This window comes from Macaca fascicularis, chromosome 14, assembly GCF_037993035.2.
Source record: "Macaca fascicularis isolate 582-1 chromosome 14, T2T-MFA8v1.1".
Taxonomy (NCBI): domain Eukaryota; kingdom Metazoa; phylum Chordata; class Mammalia; order Primates; family Cercopithecidae; genus Macaca; species Macaca fascicularis.
In genome coordinates this window covers 124,258,808-124,284,484 of record NC_088388.1, presented here as the reverse complement: position 1 = coordinate 124,284,484, position 25,677 = coordinate 124,258,808, and the positions used below count along the sequence as shown (strand labels likewise).

At 40.5% G+C, this 25,677-nt stretch overlaps 1 protein-coding gene across 1 annotated transcript in view; it reads right to left on the bottom strand.

Annotated features, from left to right (window-relative positions):
• Positions 1 to 586: 586 nt before the first annotated feature.
• CHEK1 (checkpoint kinase 1) overlaps positions 587 to 25,677 on the bottom strand; it is a 102,717-nt gene continuing 77,626 nt past the window's right edge. The window contains exon 14 of the mRNA XM_065529187.2: positions 587 to 2,618. The gene's annotated coding sequence lies outside the window, so the exon portion shown is untranslated. The remainder of the gene's footprint in view (positions 2,619 to 25,677) is intronic.

The window sequence follows — 25,677 nt, the reverse complement described above, 5'->3', positions numbered from 1 at the left end:
CTTTGTGGCTTCTGACTTCTTCAAAACCCAGTTAAATTACTGTTCTTTCTGGCCCCTGCCCCAACTGACCTGAACATTCAGAATAACCCTTCTTTCTAGGTGGCAAGAGTAGCCACTTCCTTCCTCTAGAAAGGCATGCAATAGATTTATTATTTTTCACATAGGGAAGCTCCTTACACTCATCCCCTCAGTGCCTTGCACAAAGTAGATATTAAGTAACTTTATTTGGATGATTTGGTGAATTACAGTAAGATGACTGAGTTTCTGAAATCTACTGTGACTACTCAAAGGAGCTGCTCCTTTAGCTCCTCATACCTAAGTGCTCATATCTAGCACCATTTATGTGGGATTGCACGTACTTTCTTGATGTATGTCATTCTCTTTAGACTATCTCTTTCCCTTGAGACAGCTCACAAGAAAATAGGTGATGTCTCATCTCCTGCTGTATTCTGAATGACCAACAGGGCCTAGTATGCACTTGGTATACATCAAAGCTTCTTGAGGGGATTGATGAATGAACATAACTGACCCCTTCACCCACAAAGTGAGAGGCAGCACAGTGTAATGTTTAAGCCAGTGACCTTTGGAGGTAGGCTTTTTGCTTTCCAAAATAACCACTGCCACTCTACTAGCTGTGTGACCTTAGTTAGGCAAGTCAATTAGTTTCTTATGCTTCAATTTCCCAGGATCGCCACCTTGCACTCAAATCCTTTTGTCACTGTCTGTCATAGAGGAAAATACCATACTAAGATAAGCACTGTTTATGGGTTTTCTCTGTTTCTCAGCAATATCTTATTTTAACCTCCCACTACTCTGTTCCCACAAATAACTGTAGCAGGCACTTATGGAGCACACGGTAGGTTCCAGACACTCTTCTAAGCACTCTCATGGATTATCTCATGTAAACTCCATTACACTCTAAAGCAAGTGGTTTACATTAAGCTGATTTTATATTTAAGTAGGCTAAGCACAGGGTCAGGCTAATTTGCCAGAGCTTTCCCAGAAAATGTGTGCTTCATTTTGGACTTAAATTCAGGCAGCGTAAGCCAGAGCCTGTGATCTCAACTAGTGCACCATAGTACATGAATCCAAATTGATGTCTTGCCCCATTATCACTGACCACATATTTATAATGAACCCAAGAGTCTTCTCCAGGCCCAGTGGGGGTCAACTTAATACACATTAAATGGTCTGGCCCTTTAATGTGTACCTCTAAGCTCTCCAGCTCTACTCACCAACCCCTTACTTCCAGATCTCCAATGATACTCTAAAATTTTTATTAAAATACATATTCAGTGGGAATAAGGAGCAATAGTGGTGAAAAAGAATATAGAAGATAACTAAAGAGAAGAGAATAGGGACAAAGGAAAAGAAGGAGAGAAGAGAGGAAGCCAGGGAGGGAGATAATGAGGCAGGATGAAGGGAAGGAAGAAAGAAAAAAAACAATCTAAAAAGCAAAGTAGAAAGGAAGGGAAGTGGGAAGTTAGGAGAAAAAAACCACTAGAGTAAAAGGTCTGGTTATGGAGAATGTAAAATGGAACAGGCACTTCGGAAATAGTTTGGCAGTTCCCCAAAACGTTAAACATACAATCGCTGTATCACTCTGCAATTCCACTGCTAGGTATTTACTGAAGAGAGAGAGGGAAAAAAACATGTCCACACAAACACTATTACGAAAATGTTCACAGGAGCATTATTCATTATAGACCCAAACTGAATATAACACAAATAACTATCAATGGATCAATGAATAAATAAAATACAATGGAATATTATTTGGCCATAAAAAAGAACTAACACCAACATGGGTGAACCTTGAAAACATTTTGCTTAGTACAAGAAGCAAGTCACAAAATATCATGTAGTGTATGATTCCATTCATCTAAGGAGTCCAGAATAAGTAAATCTATAGAAACAGAAAGTAAATTAGTGAGTTCCTAGGCCTGGAGAGTTTGGAGAAAAATGGGGTCTGGCTGCTAATGAATACAGGGTTTCACTGGGGGGAGAAAATGTTCTAAAATTGATTGTGGTGGTAGTTATATAACTCTGTGAATATACTAAAAACCATTGAATTGTAAATTTTGAATGGGTGAATCATACGATCTACAAATTGTATCTCAACAAAGCTAACTAAAAATGTCTCGCTTTCACCTTGGTTCAATTCTCTCTTCCTTTCTCAAAGTCTACAACATCCTTGTCCATTTGTCTGTGCTATCATCTTCCTTCTGCATCACAAAGGTATTTGTGAAACCCAGAAACAGTTCTATGCATATTAATGGCAGTAGCGGTTGGGAACAGGCTGAAGGAAATGTGTTGTGTGGCACATGGGCCAGACAAAGTCAAAGGAACTGACTTCCCCAGGTGATGCTTAAGGAACACTTTAGTCCAGGATAAATACGAACTTTGAAGAGGAGAACAGGGATAAGCGTGGGGAAAAGGAGGAGGTGGCAATACAATTTGACTCCAGTCTCACACTGTGTAATTGCATATGGCTTTGGGAAGGAATTGCAGAAATTCTGTGCTTTATAACAGGTTATCCACCATATTATGCCTTTAGTCAGAGTCTCATCATTACGGCAACAGCTCATCACATAGTCTCCATCCTCATTGGAATATTCCTGTGGAAGAGAAAAGCAGAAACAGGTTTGTTTCCCCCAAAACCAAGTCTGCAATGAGCTATGAATATTTTACAGGAAAGGGGATTTCCATAGAAGATACAACGCCATAAAGCAGCCCTGCTACCCTGAAGAAGCAACATCCTGTCATGGCTGCTTCTCCCAAGACTTCCTAATGCTAGGAAATTACACACTTGGAAGTGAGATGCGGTTCTAGAGATGGACAGCACAGCAACCCCTCCCTCTCAGCCAGACAGGCACCAAACACAGGCTGAAAACCTGAGTTCCAGGCTCAGCAGTAAAGAGTAGCAGTGTAGAGTGGTGAGCAACATCAAGTTCCTGCGCTCAGGCAGCAGGGATTAGGGAATGATGGCAATTAGAACACACCATGGTAGATGCTATGGGATGGACATGGCAGGGAGCCTGTGGGAGCGCAGGGAGAGAGGGTCATGTGGATAAGGAGAAGGGTCCAAGGAAGCTTTCAGGGCAGGTGATTCTAAGCTGAGACAGAAGTTTGATCAGCATTATGCAAGTGGAGCAGATGCCACCAGGACGCATTGTGAAAAAAAAAGCATATGTAAAGATGCTAAGATTTAAGCACCTTTAGACCTGGAATAACACTGAGGGTAGGGCTCAGGTGACTCATGAAGAGGTCAGTACAATGGTGAGGAATAGTCCCAGTCCACTAGTCCCCCACTACCCTTGACTCAACTTTAGAGTTCCCCAAAATAGAATGACAACATCCAAGGCTCAGAACCTTTCTTTCTGATCTAGATTCACTCCCTGCATCCAGTATCCTGTCTTAAAGGAAGGTGGTTTGAGCCCTGAAAAAGAAAATTTCCACAATACTCCACCAGAAGCCCTGATCACAGAACACACTTACCATGACTTAAAAAAGAATATATTTTAATAGACACACAGAAACCATTAGGAACTTGGCGCATGTTCGCATCTTACTCCAGCAATTCCCATTTCTGTAGAATTCACATTCACTGCGCCGTATAGCTAATGCTGCAAGAAGAAAAACTGTTGAGTAGGCCGGGCGCGGTGGCTCAAGCCTGTAATCCCAGCACTTTGGGAGGCCGAGACGGGCGGATCACGAGGTCAGGAGATTGAAACCATCCTGGCTAACACGGTGAAACCCCGTCTCTATTAAGAAATACAAAAAACTAGCCGGGCGAGGTGGCGGGCGCCTGTAGTCCCAGCTACTCGGGAGGCTGAGGCCGGAGAATGGCGTGAACCCGGGAGGCGGAGCTTGCAGTGAGCTGAGATCCGGCCACTGCACTCCAGCCTGGGCGACAGAGCGAGGCTCCGTCTCAAAAAAAAAAAAAAAAAAAAAAAAAAAAAAAGAAAAACTGTTGAGTAGAGAAGGGAAGCATCACTCTGTTTGGTGCCTGTCTGGCCGAGAGGGAGGGGCTGCTGTGCTGTCCATCTCTAGAATCGCATTTCACTTCCAAGTGCGTAATTTCCTAGCATTAGAGACAGCAGAGATGTATTGGGAACTCCATCAATGTTCTGCCCTTGGGCTTAGTTCCAGACATTAATACATCTTAGAACCTCAGCCTGAGCAGGAGGAACTGGGGAGACACTTAATTCTTTCCTGGCAGGCAGCGAGACTCAACACTACCTTCAACTTACATTTTCTTGCTTGCTGCAGGAATTGCATATAAAATGGAGAGCAGAGAACATTTCTATGGATATCAAAGCCTAGGCTGAAGCCTCGGGGGTGTGATTGAGACGGACAGTTCTGGCTGACCAGGAGCCCCTGCAGCCTTACTCTACAAATAACCATAATTTAGGGGGGTAAGTAAAGCTTACAGATCAAATTGGATTTCCAGTAAAGGCCAAGGGCTAAGGAAGGACCCAAGCGGAGTAAGAGAATTTAAGAAACAAGATGACCAGGGCTGCAGACTTGTGTGTGTGAAACTGGACCTCATTCCTCAGAGAACAGTTAGAGCTCACAGAATCCAAGCAGATAGGTTCTGCTTAAATATGCCAAGGTTAAGCCTAGGCCGATAAGTTAATCATTGCCAAACCATCTCTCAAAGATTGACCTTTTTTTTTTTTTTGACAGTCTTGCTCTGTTGTCAGGCTGGAGTGCAGTGGCGCGATCTCGGCTCACTGCAACCTCTGCCTCCTGGGTTCAAGTGATTCCCCTGTCTCAGCATCCCAACTAGCTGGGACTACAGGCACGTGCCACCATGCCCAGCTAATTTTTTGTATTTTTAGGAGAGATGAGGTTTCACCATGTTGGCCAGGATGGTCTCGATCTCGTGACCTCGTGACCTGCCTGCCTCGGCCTCCCAAAGTACTGGGATTACAGGCTTGAGCCACCGCGGCCAGCCAGATTTACCAATTTTTATGCAGAACAGAAAGAGACCCAGCTTCAGTAGTTTTTCCATTCTGCCTCAGCTGATTCTTGAAGCTGATTCTGTAAGAGAGCATGTAGCATTGGAACTGCTTAGTGGTAGAGAATTATCTGCTAAGATCAGCCTTCCAGCCACTTTATAATGCACTCAGCCAAGGATAGTGACCAGTAGGGACAAGAGAGGAAGGGAAAAGAACAAATCTAAACTTTCCACTCACCGCAACACTTCAAATCCCTCCTCCGTTATCCATTATTTCCCTCCTGCCTGCCCTAGGACATTGCTCTAGGCTGCCACAACTACAGGTGACAAGGACGGTACTCTCAAGTTAACAAATTTTTGTGGACAGCACACTAAGTGCCTTGCTTACTGGGGCAAGTTATGCCTGGTGTTGAACATGAGATACAGAAGAAATATTCCTCTACTAAAGCAATTTTCCACTTAATCAGAGAGTGGGGAAAGATTGTAGATAAATCAAGATGAGATCACTACAGAGTCAAGCTGTGTTCCCCAGAGACTCCAGTACAAACAGGGTGATCCAAGCGGGATTTTCTCAACAATGTGGGGGTGAGTTAATCTTAAAAATGGTCAAATTTAAAGAATACAAGATGGAATATCAAGAGAAGGTTAAATCCTCTGGAGATGATAGCAACTGGGATATAAAATGACCCTTTGAGCCACTACAGCAGTTCCCTACTTTAATCATCTTGCTGTTGATGCCTTGATTCTCTGGGATTGGACTTCTGGTTCCTCTTCCCCACAACTCATATGCATTATCAGACTTGAGGATATGTCTCCATCTAGCTCTTTCTCGCTTTGCTAGAAGAATGAAGACTTAGTGACTCAACAGGGTGGTCCAGGGATAGGTAAGATATTTTGCACACTAGTGCCACTCCAATGTCTCTGGGATGTGCTGGCATTCTCTGACTTCTTTATCCACATCTATTCTCCAACATTGAAACCATGGACTCCTTTCTCCCAGCCTCCTGAAGCACTCTATTTCCTGTACTGATCACTCACTTGAGGGTAACTAGATAACTTGTACTGAAAAACGCCACCCACACTTAATGTCACAGAGCATTCCCTTCTCTCCCCCGATCAGCCCCTCAGGAAGAGTAACACTTCCCTAGGTACAAAAAGTCCTTTGTGGATGCAGGACTGTGACAGAGAGTGACTTCTGAGAGAACCCACACTAGGTCAAAGCTAACCTCAAAATTAAAAAAAGACTCCAGATGTGAAGAGTACATGGCTCAGGTACAGGCCTGTCAAGAAATATTGGACATGGTGCAGACATTTAACAGGACTTTCTTGCCCTCCAGAGCCAAGGAATAAAATAAAAACTACCAAACACTATAAAAGTCTACTGAGATAACAAAAGCACAAGCACTAAATACATTAAATAGCAAACTAGTCATATGTGAAGAGAATCAATTCACAGAGCATGGGAAAAAGAGAATAAAATTGAGACTCAGTTATAAGGGCCTAGATTTAAATCCTTGCCTTTCCATCATCTAGGACTGATTTTCACTTTGAGATATTTTTAGAATAATAGGTTTTTGCTTACTTTAAAAAGGACTCTGAGTGCATGTTAAAAGTAGAATACAACTCCATGTCTCCATGCAAAAAAAAAAAAAAAAAAAGAAAAGACACAAACCTTACACTCTTCCTATTTAACTCAAAATGGATCATAGACCTAAATATAAAATGAAACACTATAAAATATTGGAAGATAACATAGAAGAAAATCTAGATGACATAGGGTTTGGCTATATAAAATGACTTTTTATATATAAGACCAAAGGCATAATACCTTAAAGAATAATTGATAAACTGGACTTCATTAAAATTAAAAATTTTTGCTCTGCAAGATACATTGTCAAGAGAATGAAAAGGTGAGCCATGGACTGAGAGAATACATTTGCAAAAGACATCTGATAAAGAATTGTTATCCAACATATACAAAGAAGTCTTAAAAATTAGCAATAAGGATACAACCTGATTGGGGGCGGAGCAAGATGGCCGAATAGGAACAGCTCCAGTCTCCAACTCCCAGCACGAGCGACACAGAAGACCGGTGATTTCTGCATTTTCAACTGAGGTACTGGGTTCATCTCACTGGGGAGTGCCGGACGATCGGTGCTGGTCAGCTGCTGCAGCCCGACCAGCGAGAGCTGAAGCAGGGCGAGGCATTGCCTCACCTGGGAAGCGCAAGGGGGAAGGGAATCCCTTTTCCTAGCCAGGGGAACTGAGACACACAACACCTGGAAAATCGGGTAACTCCCACCCCAATACTGCGCTTTAAGCAAACAGGCACACCAGGAGATCATATCCCACACCTGGCCGGGAGGGTCCCACACCCACGGAGCCTCCCTCATTGCTAGCACAGCAGTCTGTGATCTACCGGCAAGGCAGCAGCGAGGCTGGGGGAGGGGCGCCCGCCATTGCTGAGGCTTAAGTAGGTAAACAAAGCTGCTGGGAAGCTCGAACTGGGTGGAGCTCACAGCAGCTCAAGGAAACCTGCCTGTTTCTGTAGACTCCACCTCTGGGGACAGGGCAATAACAAACGCAGCCGAAACCTCTGCAGACCCAAACGACTCTGTCGGACAGCTTTGAAGAGAGCAGTGGATCTCCCAACACGGAGGTTGAGATCTGAGAAGGGACAGACTCCCTGCTCAAGTGGGTCCCTGACCCCTGAGTAGCCTAACTGGGAGACATCCCCCACTAGGGGCAGTCTGACACCCCACACCTCACAGGGTGGAGTACACCCCTGAGAGGAAGCTTCCAAAGCAAGAATCAGACAGGTACACTCGCTGTTCAGAAATATTCTATCTTCTGCAGCCTCTGCTGCTGATACCCAGGCAAACAGGGTCTGGAGTGGACCTCAAGCAATCTCCAACAGACCTACAGCTGAGGGTCCTGACTGTTAGAAGGAAAACTATCAAACAGGAAGGATACCTACACCAAAACCCCATCAGTACATCACCATCATCAAAGACCAGAGGCAGATAAAACCACAAAGATGGGGAAAAAGCAGGGCAGAAAAGCTGGAAATTCAAAAAATAAGAGCGCATCTCCCCCGGCAAAGGAGTGCAGCTCATCGCCAGCAACGGATCAAAGCTGGACGGAGAATGACTTTGACGAGATGAGAGAAGAAGGCTTCAGTCCATCAAATTTCTCAGAGCTAAAGGAGGAATTACGTACCCAGCGCAAAGAAACTAAAAATCTTGAAAAAAAAGTGGAAGAATTGATGGCTAGAGTAATTAATGCAGAGAAGGTCATAAACGAAATGAAAGAGATGAAAACCATGACACGAGAAATACGTGACAAATGCACAAGCTTCAGTAACCAACTCGATCAACTGGAAGAAAGAGTATCTGCGATTGAGGATCAAATGAATGAAATGAAGCGAGAAGAGAAACCAAAAGAAAAAAGAAGAAAAAGAAATGAACAAAGCCTGCAAGAAGTATGGGATTATGTAAAAAGACCAAATCTACGTCTGATTGGGGTGCCTGAAAGTGAGGGGGAAAATGGAACCAAGTTGGAAAACACTCTTCAGGATATCATCCAGGAGAACTTCCCCAACCTAGTAGGGCAGGCCAACATTCAAATCCAGGAAATACAGAGAACGCCACAAAGATACTCCTCGAGAAGAGCAACTCCAAGACACATAATTGCCAGATTCACCAAAGTTGAAATGAAGGAAAAAATCTTAAGGGCAGCCAGAGAGAAAGGTCGGGTTACCCACAAAGGGAAGCCCATCAGACTAACAGCAGATCTCTCGGCAGAAACTCTCCAAGCCAGAAGAGAGTGGGGGCCAATATTCAACATTCTTTTTTTTTTTTTTTTTTTTTTTTGAGACGGAGTCTCGCTCTGTCACCCAGGCTGGAGTGCAGTGGCCGGATCTCAGCTCACTGCAAGCTCCGCCTCCCGGGTTCACGCCATTCTCCTGCCTCAGCCTCCCGAGTAGTTGGGACTACAGGCGCCCGCCACCGCGCCCGGCTAGTTTTTTGCATTTCTTTTAGTAGAGACAGGGTTTCACCGTGTTAGCCAGGATGGTCTCGATCTCCTGACCTCGTGATCCGCCCGTCTCGGCCTCCCAAAGTGCTGGGATTACAGGCTTGAGCCACCGCGCCCGGCCTTCAACATTCTTAAAGAAAAGAATTTTAAACCCAGAATTTCATATCCAGCCAAACTAAATTTCATAAGTGAAGGAGAAATAAAATCCTTTACAGATAAGCAAATGCTTAGAGATTTTGTCACCACCAGGCCTGCCTTACAAGAGACCCTGAAGGAAGCACTAAACATGGAAAGGAACAACCGGTACCAGCCATTGCAAAAACATGCCAAAATGTAAAGACCATCGATGCTAGGAAGAAACTGCATCAACTAACGAGCAAAATAACCAGTTAATATCATAATGGCAGGATCAAGTTCACACATAACAATCTTAACCTTAAATGTAAATGGACTAAATGCTCCAATTAAAAGACACACTGGCAAACTGGATAAAGAGTCAAGACCCATCAGTCTGCTGTATTCAGGAGACCCATCTCACATGCAGAGACATACATAGGCTCAAAATAAAGGGATGGAGGAAGATTTACCAAGCAAATGGAGAACAAAAAAAAGCGGGGGTTGCAATACTAGTCTCTGATAAAACAGACTTTAAACCATCAAAGATCAAAAGAGACAAAGAAGGCCATTACATAATGGTAAAGGGATCAATTCAACAGGAAGAGCTAACTATCCTAAATATATATGCACCCAATACAGGAGCACCCAGATTCATAAAGCAAGTCCTTAGAGACTTACAAAGAGACTTAGACTCCCATACAATAATAATGGGAGACTTTAACACTCCACTGTCAACATTAGACAGATCAACAAGACAGAAAGTTAACAAGGATATCCAGGAATTGAACTCATCTCTGCAGCAAGCAGACCTAATAGACATCTATAGAACTCTCCACCCCAAATCAACAGAATATACATTCTTCTCAGCACCACATCGTACTTACTCCAAAATCGACCACGTAATTGGAAGTAAAGCACTCCTCAGCAAATGTACAAGAACAGAAATTATAACAAACTGTCTCTCAGACCACAGTGCAATCAAACTAGAACTCAGGACTAAGAAACTCAATCAAAACTGCTCAACTACATGGAAACTGAACAACCTGCTCCTGAATGACTACTGGGTACATAACGAAATGAAGGCAGAAATAAAGATGTTCTTTGAAACCAATGAGAACAAAGATACAACATACCAGAATCTCTGGGACACATTTAAAGCAGTGTGTAGAGGGAAATTTATAGCACTAAATGCCCACAAGAGAAAGCAGGAAAGATCTAAAATTGGCACTCTAACATCGCAATTAAAAGAACTAGAGAAGCAAGAGCAAACACATTCGAAAGCTAGCAGAAGGCAAGAAATAACTAAGATCAGAGCAGAACTGAAGGAGATAGAGACACAAAAAACTCTCCAAAAAATCAATGAATCCAGGAGTTGGTTTTTTGAAAAGATCAACAAAATTGACAGACCATTAGCAAGACTAATAAAGAAGAAAAGAGAGAAGAATCAAATCGACGCAATTAGAAATGATAAAGGGGATATCACCACCGACCCCACAGAAATACAAACTACCATCAGAGAATACTGTAAACACCTCTACGCAAATAAACTGGAAAATCTAGAAGAAATGGATAATTTCCTGGACACTTACACTCTTCCAAGACTAAACCAGGAAGAAGTTGAATCCCTGAATAGACCAATAGCAGGCTCTGAAATTGAGGCAATAATTAATAGCCTACCAACCAAAAAAAGTCCAGGACCAGATGGATTCACAGCTGAATTCTACCAGAGGTACAAGGAGGAGTTGGTACCATTCCTTCTGAAACTATTCCAATCAATAGAAAAAGAGGGAATCCTCCCTAACTCATTTTATAAGGCCAACATCATCCTGAACCAAAGCCTGGCAGAGACACAACAAAAAAAGAGAATTTTAGACCAATATCCCTGATGAACATCGATGCAAAAATCCTCAATAAAATACTGGCAAACCGGATTCAGCAACACATCAAAAAGCTTATCCACCATGATCAAGTGGGCTTCATCCCTGGGATGCAAGGCTGGTTCAACATTCGCAAATCAATAAACATAATCCAGCATATAAACAGAACCAAAGACAAGAACCACATGATTATCTCAATAGATGCAGAAAAGGCTTTTGACAAAATTCAACAGCCCTTCATGCTAAAAACGCTCAATAAATTCGGTATTGATGGAACGTACCTCAAAATAATAAGAGCTATCTATGACAAACCCACAGCCAATATCATACTGAATGGGCAAAAACTGGAAAAATTCCCTTTGAAAACTGGCACAAGACAGGGATGCCCTCTCTCACCACTCCTATTCAACATAGTGTTGGAAGTTCTGGCTAGGGCAATCAGGCAAGAGAAAGAAATCAAGGGTATTCAGTTAGGAAAAGAAGAAGTCAAATTGTCCCTGTTTGCAGATGACATGATTGTATATTTAGAAAACCCCATTGTCTCAGCCCAAAATCTCCTTAAGCTGATAAGCAACTTCAGCAAAGTCTCAGGATACAAAATTAATGTGCAAAAATCACAAGCATTCTTATACACCAGTAACAGACAAACAGAGAGCCAAATCAGGAATGAACTTCCATTCACAATTGCTTCAAAGAGAATAAAATACCTAGGAATCCAACTTACAAGGGATGTAAAGGACCTCTTCAAGGAGAACTACAAACCACTGCTCAGTGAAATCAAAGAGGACACAAACAAATGGAAGAACATACCATGTTCATGGATAGGAAGAATCAATATCGTGAAAATGGCCATACTGCCCAAGGTAATTTATAGATTCAATGCCATCCCCATCAAGCTACCAACGAGTTTCTTCACAGAATTGGAAAAAACTGCTTTAAAGTTCATATGGAACCAAAAAAGAGCCTGCATCTCCAAGACAATCCTAAGTCAAAAGAACAAAGCTGGAGGCATCACGCTACCTGACTTCAAACTATACTACAAGGCTACAGTAACCAAAACAGCATGGTACTGGTACCAAAACAGAGATATAGACCAATGGAACAGAACAGAGTCCTCAGAAATAATACCACACATCTACAGCCATCTGATCTTTGACAAACCTGAGAGAAACAAGAAATGGGGAAAGGATTCCCTGTTTAATAAATGGTGCTGGGAAAATTGGCTAGCCATAAGTAGAAAGCTGAAACTGGATCCTTTCCTTACTCCTTATACGAAAATTAATTCAAGATGGATTAGAGACTTAAATGTTAGACCTAATACCATAAAAATCCTAGAGGAAAACCTAGGTAGTACCATTCAGGACATAGGCATGGGCAAAGACTTCATGTCTAAAACACCAAAAGCAACGGCAGCAAAAGCCAAAATTGACAAATGGGATCTCATTAAACTAAAGAGCTTCTGCACAGCAAAAGAAACTACCATCAGAGTGAACAGGCAACCTACAGAATGGGAGAAAATTTTTGCTATCTACTCATCTGACAAAGGGCTAATATCCAGAACCTACAAAGAACTCAAACAAATTTACAAGAAAAAAACAAACAACCCCATCAAAAAGTGGGCAAAGGATATGAACAGACACTTCTCAAAAGAAGACATTCAGACAGCCAACAGACACATGAAAAAATGCTCATCATCACTGGCCATCAGAGAAATGCAAATCAAAACCACAATAAGATACCATCTCACACCAGTTAGAATGGCGATCATTAAAAAGTCAGGAAACAACAGGTGCTGGAGAGGATGTGGAGAAATAGGAACACTTTTACACTGTTGGTGGGATTGTAAACTAGTTCAACCATTATGGAAAACAGTATGGCGATTCCTCAAGGATCTAGAACTAGATGTACCATATGACCCAGCCATCCCATTACTGGGTATATACCCAAAGGATTATAAATTATGCTTCTATAAAGACACATGCACACGTATGTTTATTGCAGCACTATTCACAATAGCAAAGACTTGGAATCAACCCAAATGTCCATCAGTGACAGATTGGATTAAGAAAATGTGGCACATATACACCATGGAATACTATGCAGCCATCAAAAAGGATGAGTTTGTGTCCTTTGTAGGGACATGGATGCAGCTGGAAACCATCATTCTTAGCAAACTATCACAAGAACAGAAAACCAAACACCGCATGTTCTCACTCATAGGTGGGAACTAAACAATGAGATCACTTGGACTCAGGAAGGGGAACATCACACACCGGGGCCTATCATGGGGAGGGGGGAGGGGGGAGGGATTGCATTGGGAGTTATACCTGATGTAAATGACGAGTTGATGGGTGCAGCACACCAACATGGCACAAGTATACATATGTAACAAACCTGCACGTTATGCACATGTACCCAACAACTTAAAGTATAATAATAATAAATAAATTAAAAAAAAAAAAAGAAAAAAAAAAAAAAGGATACAACCTGATTTAAAAATGGACTAAAGACCTCAACAGGAACCTCACCAAAGAAGATATAGAGATGGCAAAGATGCTCCATATCATATGTCACCAGGAAAATTTAAATTAAAACAGAAATGAGATTCCACTACACACCTATTAGAATGACCAAAATACAGAACAATGATAACAGCAAATGCTGGTGAAGACGTGGAGCAACAGGAACTCTCATTCATTGCTGGTGGGCATGGAAAATGGTATGAATGCTTTGGAAGAAAATTTGGTGGTGTCTTACAAAACAAAACATAATTTTATCGTATGACCCCAATGATTGTGTTCTTTTGTATTAACCCCAAAAAGTTAAAAATTTGCATCCACACAAAAACCTACCCAGGAATGTTTATAACAGCTTTATTCATGATTGCCAAAACTTGGAAACATGACGTCCTTCCATAGGCGAAGGAATAAATGAACTGTGGTGGATTCAGACAATGAAATATTTATTATTTAGTACTAAAAACAAATGAACAATCAAGCCACGAGACGACATGGAGGAAACTTAAATGCATATTATTAATTCAAAGAAGCCAATCTGAAAAGACTACATACTGTATGATGTATGAAATGCCAAAACTATTGAGACAGTTAAGAGTCAAGAAGAGAGGGATGGATAGGTGAAGCAAAGGAAGCAAAGGGGAGTTTTGGGAAAGGAAAACTGCACTGTATGATACTATAATAGTAGATACACATTAGTCGAGATCCATAGAATGTACAGTGGCATTCTACAATGACACAGAATGTACAGTTCACCAAGAGTGAACTGTAATAGAAACCATGGACTTCGGGTGATAATGATGTGTCAACATAGGTTTATTGATTGTAACAAATGTACAACTCTGGGATGTTGGAAGTGGGGAGGCTATGCTTGTCTAGGGACAGAGGGTAAATGAAAATTCTCTGTACATGCTATTTAATTTTTGCTGTGAACCTAAAACTGCTCTAAAAATGAAAGCATATTTTTTTAAATGCATGTAAATGGTCTAGGAACTGACATTAGCCAGATAGCAGACTAGGAAGCTCCACACCCTCATTCACCCATGAAAACATTAAAACATCAACAGCAACTAGAGACTAGCTAAAATAATTATATAAGAGCTCTGGAAAACAAAGACACATAGCAATCAAGTGAACACTCACTCAAGAAAAAACTACATTCAAATGGCAAAAATATCTGTGGTGTTTTCATTTGTTCTTGCTATTCTCTCCTCAACATGATGACAATGGGAGAAGCAGCCCAGTTTTCATTTCCTTCCCTCACCTGGAGAGAGCACAGCAGGCCTTACTCTGTTCGTATTTTTATGCTGGAAGGCAGCATGTCTAGGAAATAAGGCTGAAAACAGCCAAAGAAGGTAGTGGCGGTCACTTTTCATGATAGCAGCAAGGTGACTTTAGACCTATGGACATCTAGGGAAAGAGATTGTGGGTGAAAGAATATAATAGAACATTTAAATGCCCAGGAAAAAGCTGAGGGAGACTTTTTGGGAAATGAAAACATTAAAAGCAGCTGTGTATATAGAAGAATAGAAAAAAAGCACATATACAAACCCAAGGAAGACACACACCCAGAATAGATTTGAAGAAACCTTAAGTCTTCAACCCAGGTTTATACTAAGGATCAAAACATTCCCTGCTAATTAATAAATATCTTTCCTGTCAGTCTGCAAAGACCAAAGTGGCTGTTTTCTTAAAAGTCCATTTTTTTAAATAACAGGGCATACAAAAAACCATGAAAACATGGCCCATTCAAGGGAAGAAAATAAGTCTCTAGAAGCTTTCCCTGAAGAAACACAGACATTGGGCTTAATAGAAGGACTTTAAAACATCTGTATTAAACGTGCTCGAAGAGGAAAAGGAAAACACAAGCAAAAAACTAAAAGAAATTGAGAAAAGTACACATAAACAAAACAACAATATTAAAAAGAAGAGAGAAAATATTAAAATATCCAAACAAAAATTGGAGCTGAAAAAAATGTCTAAATTGAAAACTTCACTGGGGAGGATCAAAAGAAAATTGAAACAGGCAGAAGATCAACAAACTTGAAGATAGGTCATTTTAAATCAATGAGTCTGGGGAGCAAAAGAATAAAGAAAAGTGAACTGAGGCTTAGAAACTTGTCAAAAATCATCAAGCAGACCAATATATGCATTATTGTAATCCCAAAAGAAGAAGAGAGAAAGAGACAAAGAGAGTAGTACATTGAGAAATAATGTCTTAAAACTTCCTAAACTTGAGAAAATACGTTGTTCTACAAATCGAAGAAACTCAACAAACTCTAAATACACAAACCCAAAGAGAGACCCACACTAAGACACATTATAATCAAACAACCAGTACTGTCATGCATTGCTTAATGATTGGGAAGGGTTCTGAGAAATGTATTATTAGGTGATTTCATTGCCAGGAGAAGGTCATAGAGTTTACTTACACAAATCCAGATGGATATTCTACTACACACCTAGGCTATATGGTATAGTCTATTGCTTCTAGGTTACAAACGTGTACTGCATGTTACTGTACTGAATGCTGTAGGCAATTATAACACAATGATAAGTATTTGTGTATCTGAACATAGAATAGGTACAGTAAAAAATACAATGCAAAAGATAAAAAATGGTACACTTATATAGGGCACTTACGATGAATGAAGCTTATGGGACTAGAAGTTGCTGTGAGTGGCTCACCAGTGATAGTGAATGAATGTGAAGGCCTAAGACATTACTGTATACTACTGTACTTTTTATAAACACTGCACACATAGGCAACACTAAATTTATTTAAAAATTTTTCCTTCTTTAATAATAAATTAACTTTAGCTCATAGTGCTTTTTTAACTTAATAAACTTCATTTTTTTAACTTTCTGAACTTTTTGTAATAACATTTAGATTCAACATGAACTCATTGTACAGCTGTACAAAAATATTTCTCATATCCTTATTCTCTAAGATTTTTTCTATTTTTAAACACTTTTGTTAGAAACTAAGGTACAAACACACACCTTGGCCTAGACCTACACAGGGTCATGATCATCAATATCACTTTCTTCCACTTCCACATCTTATTCCACTGAAAGTTCTTCGTGGGCAATAACATGCATGGAGTCACCACCTCTTATGGTAACTATGCCTTCTTCTGAAGTACCTCCTGAAGGATCTACCTGACATTCTTGAGGAGGTGTCACTCTTTTCAAAAATATGTCCATGATGGTTTGCTTGCTTGTTTGTTTCGCCATAGATTTGCTTGTAAGCAGGTGGTGCATCATGAACATTCCTCCCTATTAATCAAAATCTTTCAGTTTTGGGATCCAATATTTCAAAATTTTTATACGGCTTTTTGAGGTCTGCCATAGCTTCTACTAAACCTTTAACTGTGGATTTTGTGGGGAGTTCTTTTTCTTCTTCGGTACTTCTTTCTTTTGCCTCTTCTTCAGCTATTCATTTCTGTTTCAGTGCAATTATAACCTTGTGGGACCACTGTTGTATATGTGGTCCATTGTTTGCCAAAATGTCATTATGCAGAACATGAATGGATCTCTATGTCCAGAAAAACTATCCTTCAAGTTACTGTCTAGAGAACTTTCATTTCAACTCAAAAGACTACAGAATTTTTTACAGGTTAAATCTAGTGCTAATGAATCCTATCAGCTTTCATCTGTCTGAGAATTACTTAATTTATCCCTTATTGTAAAGAACAGTTTTTCCAGATACAGAATTCTTGGTTGAAAGTTTATTTGAAATTTCAGTGTTTTTTTTTTTTTTGGTTTGGTTTGTTTTTGAGATGGAGTCTTGCTCTGTTGCCCAGGCTGGAGTGCAGTGGTGGAATCTCGGCTCACTGCAAACTCTGCCTCCTGGGTTCACGCCATTCTCCTGCTTCAGTCTCCTGAGCAGCTGGGACTACAGGCACTCGTCACCACGCCCGGTGAATTTTTTGTATTTTTAGTAGAGACAGGGTTTCACCGTGTTAGCCAGGATGGTCTCGATCTCCTGACCTCATGATCTGCCCGCCTTGGCCTCCCAAAGTGCTGGGATTACAGGCATGAGCCTGTGCCCAGCCTTCAGCATTTTAAATATAATGTCTCAATGTCTTCTGGCCTGCAAGGTTTCTGCTGAGATAGCTGATGATAGTCTTATTGTGGATCCCTTTTATGTGATAAATTACTTCCCTCGTGCTTTCAGGATTGTCTTTATTTTGACATTTTGATTCTCAGATTTGTAGATTCGTGTCTTTCCTCAAATTTGGGGAGTTTCTGGCTATTATACTTCAAATAGTCAGCTTGACAGTGTCCCATAAGTCCCTTAGGCACTGGTCAATTTTCTTTCTTTTTACTCCTCAGACTGAATAACTTCAAATTACCTATCTCCCTGATTGTTGATTTTTCTCTTTGTCCTCCTGAATCAGCAGCTGACTCCCTCCAGTGAATTTTTCAATTCAGTTAATGTATTTTTCAGCTCTGGCATTTCTATTTGATTCTTTATAACAATTTCTATCTCTTTGCTGATATTGTCATTTCATTCATATATTGTTTTTCTGATTTCTTTTAGTTCTTTGTCCATGCCTTCCATTAGCATTTTGAGCATATTTAAAACAATTTTTTAAAATATTTTTTTTCTAGCAAATCTAAGGCATATGCTTCCTCAGGGATGGTTTTTGGAGATGTATTACGTTCCTTTGAATGAACCATGTGTTGCAGACTGGATGTTTTTGTTTCCCCCATATTCATATGTTGAAATTCTACTCTCCAATATGACAATATTAGAAGGTGGGGCATTTGAGTAGTAAGTAGAATTAGATAAGGTGATGAGAGTGGAGGCCTCATAAATGAGACTAGTGGTTTCCATCTTGCTTGAATTGACACGAAGATAAGGAACAGTGACATAGTTTGGATCTCAGGCTGGTGGGAGCAGCAGAAGGCAGTAGTGGTGTCATGGTGGTGAAAACTGCAGGGGACTATAGAACCAGGAATGCCTGAGGGCAAGAGAGTATGGGCAGAGGAATATGATAGAATATCCAAGCCCTTTAGAAGCTGGAATGAGACTCTTTGGAAAATTAAGACATTTAAAAGCAGCCTTAGATATGAGGGAAAATTTTTAAAATGTACACAACACATGGCTAGACAGGGCACATCTGGAAAATATCTGAGAAGGCCATGAGCCTCCACTCAGGGCTGATCCCAAGGTGTGGAGGACCACAAATTAGTTGTCTTTCACACCAATCTTCAAAGAGTAGGAGGGAGGGCCACTTTCTCAAATGCCCAATTTTCTTTTTTTTTTTCGGAGACAGAGTCTCGCTCTGTTGCCCAGGCTGGAGTGCAGTGGTGCAATCTGGGCTCACTGGGTTCTGGAGGTTGGACGTCTGTTTTATTGGTTTTGCTTTCAAGATGGAGTCTTGCTTTGTCACCCAGGCTGGGGTGCAGTGGCGTGATCTCGGTTCACTGCAACCTCCGCCTCCCAGGTTCAAGCAATTCTCCTGCCTTAGCCTCCTGAGTAGCTGGGATTACAGGCCCCTGCCACCACACCTGGCTAATTTTTATATTTTTAGTAGAGACAGGGTTTCACCAAGTTGGCCAGGCTGGTCTCGAACTCCTGACCTCATGATCCGCCTGCCTCGGTCTCCCAAAGTGCGGGGATTACAGGCATGAGTCACTGCGCCCAGCCTTGAATGTGACTTTTTCTTAACTTGGGTGTTTTCTTCATAGTTTTAGATCTTGAACTGGTTTCCAGATCTACTATGAAGATATTTTAGAGCATTGAGCAAAGTACCAGATTCGCTTATGGAGAAGAGTCATTTTTAGCGTATTATATATTCCCAGCAAAATATTAAAATGTTACAACTTTCAATTTATTTAAATTTGTTTTAAGTCCTATTTCATCTTTCACATAAAGTTCATTTTTAGATAGTTTTAAAAATTCTGAATATTTTTACTTTTATTATTATTTTTTATTTCACTGCTCTTGGCAAAACAAGAAAAGAATCAGAAAAGTTCTGATTCTTCACTTTGTATTCAACCTCTGTCTTGATTTTTTTTGGCATTCCAATGGACTTTCAGACTTTGAGAACTTTCAAATATATAATTATTACCTGCAATTCATGAGTCATTCTCCTCCTTTCCAATTTTTATACCTCTGATTTTTCTCTCCTGTGTATTTGTTTGGTTTGTTATGTTAGACAAGAATGGTTAGTGGCTTTAGACATTATTTTAATAGAAGGCATTGTGCTTAATGTTTAATTATCTTTAGGATAATTTCTAACTTTTTAAATAGTCTTCTAAATTTTATTTACTAACATATAATTTAATTTTTTTCATGTTTTAAAGAGGATTGACATTATTTTCATTTATGCTCCTTTGTCAAATAAATTGGACAACTTCCCATATTTGCTAATCATATAAAAGGAGCTGACAAGCTTTTCCTGTAAAAGGGCAGGAGGCAAAGAGGCAAAATTGAAGTAAGTTACCAAATTTGGCAATATTTTATAGGTACACATATAATTAATTTCCACAAATTTTTTATTAATGAAATTCAAAATATAATAAACTCTGAGTATAAATTTTGTTATAAAAGTCTGCTACTAAGAAGAATAAAATTCTTTTGGGGAGTAACATTTCACTTATTTGGGGTTCAAAATTAGTATTCCCTATCATTCGAATTGATTGTAAATTTCATCTGTCAATGCTAATCTTTGATAATAAGATTTTATTTATTTTGTTTTTAAAAATATCTTTCGGCCGGGCGCGGTGGCTCAAGCCTGTAATCCCAGCACTTTGGGAGGCCGAGGTGGGTGGATCACGAGGTCAGGAGATCGAGACCATCCTGGCTAACACGTGAAACCCCGTCTCTACTAAAAAAATACAAAAATTAGCCGGGAGCGGTGGCGGGCGCCTGTAGTCCCAGCTACTCGGGAGGCTGAGGCAGGAGAATGGCGTGAACCCGGGAGGTGGAGCTTGCAGTGAGCTGAGATCCGGCCACTGCACTCCAGCCTGGGGGACAGAGCGAGACTCCGTCTCAAAAAAAAAAAAAAAAAAAAAAAAAATATCTTTCACTCAAGTACATGCTGCCAAATACTGATATTAATGCACAGTCATATGATTTTAATTGAGATATTTATTGTTTGCAATACATTTATAAATCTTTCTGTATACTTACTTTTTAGAATGTTATCGCATTATAGATTAATGAACTCCCAGTGCTTTTACTCAGTTAATCTCACGGGGCTCCCTAGGCAGCCAAGAGGTTTTGGAAAGGAGTGACCTCTTTCCAGCACCATGGCATCTGGCAAGAGATTATTACAAGATTACGTAAAATTTGTAAATGAGGAGTATGTTGTCGATATAACCCCAAAATTACTAACATTTTATGATGTCCTTAGTAAGTGTGTCCAAAAAGTCTCCTTGGAGGAGAATGACATCAGTGTCATGTCGTTCCTGCACTTGTGGGAAAAGGTGGATGTCGTTAAGATCTTGTCTGCAAAGGTAGAGCACTCAGCCTCTACTCAACAGGGTATGCTAAAATGCACAGAAAAGCAGCAACTCAGTTTGCCCCACCACTTACCAGTTTTGCCCTGCCCACTAATCAAGTCTGCGCCTTGGCACTTGGAGGGGAGCAACACATTGATTGCTCCCTTCAGAGGAGACTTTTATCAAGTTGGCTAGTCAGTCAGAAAATGGGAGCCCCAGGAGTCCATCTTCCTGGAATCTAGGCAAGTAACAGCTGAGAGGAGAACTCAGAGAAGACTCAACTTTGAGTTCTTAATTTAGAATGGAAACCTATAGCAACACCTGACGAAGCAGTTACACCAAGTTCAAGTGTGTGCCAGCAGGTGGCAGCACCTTCCCAGGAGGCTTCTGCCTGCTGCTGAAACGAGTTTGTAAACCAAGAGCCGACCCAGCAGCTTATCATTCCGTTCCATTCCATGTTTGGCAAATCTAGGGCAAACAACCCTACTCACTGTGCCAATTGTTTTGAAATGTAAGTTTTGTCATTATTCAGGAAAGTTGAGGCCAAAAAATTTGAAGATGATTGCCCCCGAAAACATAGTTCGTTACTCAGTTTCTGAGAGGACGGAGCACGCCACAACCATGCAGGGACGCCTGGAGTAACACCACCAGGGACAGTCAGGAGGCAAGGGGAACACATGGGTTAGAACCTGTTTTGTGGTTTTTATGGGAAGGAATGGGGAAGGCAGGGTAAGCAGGTTTAGAATGGGCTGGTTTGTATACTTTCACAAAACGATGACATTGCCAGGCACATGACCCGAGAGTGATTAGGGCAGAGAAATAGAGGCCCAGGATGTACGATCTCGATACAGGAGGTGGTGGGGTGTGTGCACTCTGGACTGGCTGGTTTTCGTATAAACGGTGTGCTTGCAGGCGAGTCCTTTACTAGCCCTAGGAAGTGGCTAGCCCTGGGTGGGGGCAGTTTCTCCATGTTCAATAAGGCCCCCAATGTCAGAGCATCAGATTACAAAGACATGTTTAATACAGATTGAAACTAAGTTGGTATTCATTTGAACTGCGTTGTTATAAATTGAGATGTTATTATAATCCCCAAGAAAAACAGTAAGAAAACAACTAAATATATATATTTCCCTCTATATATAAAAGACATGAGAACAGAACAAAAGTGATACACTAGAAAATATCTAGCACAAAAGAACACAGTAATTCAGAAATGTAATAACAAAAAAGAAATGAGGTAAATAGTAAACCAATAGGTAAATGGCAGAACTAAGACTTTTTTTAAATCAGAAAGTACATTGAATTTAAAGTGATTAAATTATTTAATTAAAAGGTAGAGATTGGGAGAATTGATTTAAAAACCATGACCCAACTATATACTGTATACCAGAAACTCACTTTAGATCCAGTTACAAATAGGTTGAAAGTAAAAGGATGGAAAAAGTTATTCCGTGCAAACTGTAACCAAAACCGAGCTGGAGTGATTAAGAAGAGCCAAAATAGACATTCAGGTAATCATTGTTATGAGACAAAAAAAGAACATTGCATAATGATAAAACTTTCCTCCTATTGAGAAGATATAACAATTATGAAAATATATGACTAACAACAGACCCCAAAATTTTAAAGCAAAAACTGACAGAATTGTAGTGTAAAATAATAATAGTTGAGGACTTCCATATGCCACCCTTAGTTATACATAGAAGAACCAGACAAAACATAAACAAGGGAAAGAGGGCCTTAACACACTGTAAAGCAACTAGATCAAACAGACATAGATAAAACACCACCCAACAACAGCAGCAAAAGTACTTTCTTCCCAAGCACACATGAGTATTCTCCATGATAGACCGTATGTTATACCACAAAACAACTCTCAGTCAATTTTAAAATATTGAAATCATACTAGTATCTTGTCTGACCACAAAGAAATCAATTTAGAAATCAATAAAAGAAGCAATTCTGAACAATTTACAAATATGTGTAAATTAAACAACATGCTCTTAAACAACCAAAGGGTCAAAGTAGAAATTACAAGGAAAATTAATAAATACTTTGAGATTAAATCATAACAAAAATACAATATATCAAAGCTTATGGGATGCAATGAAAGTAATGCATGGGGAAATTTATAACTATAAACATTTACTCTAAAAAAGAGAAAGAATTCAAATCAATAACCTATCCTTCTATCTCAAGGAAGTATAAAAAAGAAGAGTAAACTAAATTAAAGTCAGCAGATGAAAGAAAATAATAATGATTATGGTTCAGATAAATGAAACAGAGAATAGAAAAACCAAAGAGAGAATCGATGAAATCAAAAGTATGTACTTTGAAAATGTCAGTTATACTATAAGAGAAAATCACATTGGCACTGTGTCTAATTAGGCAGAAAACACCAGGATTCCTTAAGTGATCCTTGAGATGCTAATTGTTCTGCCTTGTGACATTTGCCACTGTGCCCTTTATTTTATTTTATTTTTTTATTTATTTTGGGATGGAGTCTCATCCTGTTGCCCAGGCTGGAGTGCAGTGGCACGATCTCGGCTCACTGCAACCGCCACCTCCCGGGTTCAAGCGATTCTTCTGCCTCAGCCTCCTGAGTAGCTGGGATTACAGGCATGCACCACCATGTCTGGCTAATTTTTGTATTTTTAGTAGAGACAGGGTTTCACCATGTTGGCCGGGGTGGTCTCAAACTCCTGACCTCAGGTGATCTGCCTGCCTCACCCTCCCAAAGTGCTGCGATTACGGTCATGAGCTACTGTGCCCAGCCCACTGCGCCCTTTACAATGATGTGGAAACCTCAGGTTTGTGGACAGCACAGGTGGAATGATATTTCGTGCTTCCCTCTGCCAGGCACATCAGCTTAGTGCTTTAGATGTCAGTCCAAGGCCTTGCTAGCTCCTTTCCTGCTGCACAGGGCAGAGTGTGTGTGCGTGGGAGCTGGAGCTCTTGCACTCCCCAGGTTCTCACCTCCATTTCCTCCACATGCAGTAGGTGAAAGAGGTCGGAGCCTGCAAGGTCTGCATTTTAAGGACTCACACATTGGGCTATCAGAAATTTACACACCTATTAGTTATTCTGTTTGTTCTAAAGGAAATGTGGGTATCTCTCAGGCCAGGAGTTAGTGACTAGTTTTCACTAGATAGCAGGTTAATATCTGGATCTCATTTTGTTTTTTAATTTAAAAAAGAGGATTAAAGGGAACTGATTAGGTTTGCTCAGTGTTTTAGCCTAATTCCAGGGCATGGAAGAGGGCTCTAGGTAGGAAATAAATATTTTTCTTATGATTTGTAGCTCCCTACTGTGCCTGACTTAGTGCCTGTGTGAGGATTAAGCCCTTAGTCTGCTCATGCAATTATTCAAATGACAAGTTAAATTTGCTTTTGTAATAATGATAAAAGTTGTCATCTTCTCTTTTGAAAAAAAAAAAATCAGTAAAATTGACAAACCTTTATCTAGACTGACAGATAAAAAGGGAGAAGACTCAAATTACTAAAACCAGAAATGAAGTTGGAAACCTATTACTGACCTTACAGAGATTAAAAAAAAAAATGCTCGTGAGAAAATACAATAAACACACTAGACCAACAAACGAGATAACCTAGATGAGATGAGTAAATTCCTGGGAACACATAAGCAACCAAAACTGACTCAAAAAGAAATAAAAATTCTGAATAAACTTATAACAGGTGAAGAGAATAAACCAAAACCCAAAATCTTTCAAAAAGAGAAACATAAAACCAAATGACTTCACTGGTGAAGTCTATCATACCTTTAAAAAATAATCACAGGCCACACGCAGTGGCTCATGCCTGTAATCCCAGCACTTTGGGAGGCCAAGGCGGGCAGATCACCTGAGGTTAGGAGTTCAAGACCAGCCTGGATAACATGGTGAAACCCTGTCACTACCAAAAAAATACAAAAATTCGCTGGGCATGGTGGCGGGTGCCTGTAATCCCAGCTACTTGGGAGGCTGAGGCAGGAGAATCGCTTGAACCTGGAAGGTGAAAGGTGCAGTGAGCCAAGATCATGCCACTGCACTCCAGCCTGGGAGACAGAGTGAGATGCTGTCTCAAAAAGAAAAAAAAAAAAATTCACACCATTTCTTCTTAAATGCCTCAAAAAATGAAGGAAGGGAGACAACTCAGTTTATTGTATTAGAGCACATAATGGTACATGTTATGAGATGGACATGGCACAGAGCCTGTGGAAGCATAGGCAGGGTTGTGGGTCGTGTGGATAAGGAGAAAGGCCAAAGAAAGCTTTCAGGACAGGTGACTCTAAGCTGAGACACAAGTTTTAACAGCATGAGACAAGCAGAGCAGAGGCCACCAGGATGTAGTGTGAGAAAACAGCACATGTAAAGACCCAAGAGTTTAGAGCCTCTGGATCCTAAAACACAGAGACGTTAGGGTTCTCAGGAGGATAGAAAGGATAAGAAAGATTGTAGGGAACACCTCCGGGGCTACTCGGTCCCCTGCGACCCTGGACTCAATTTTAGGTTTCCTAATCATGATGACCCCATCACAGGACTCATCTCTGACCTGGATGGACTCCTTTGTACAGGCACCATGTCTTTAAAAAAGGTTTCTTAAGTCCTGATGGAAAAGGGAAATTTACCACAATTCTCCACTAGAACCCCCCTGGTTGCTGAACACACTTATGACTCAATGGCCAAGCAATGATTTTTTTATATGTATAGGAT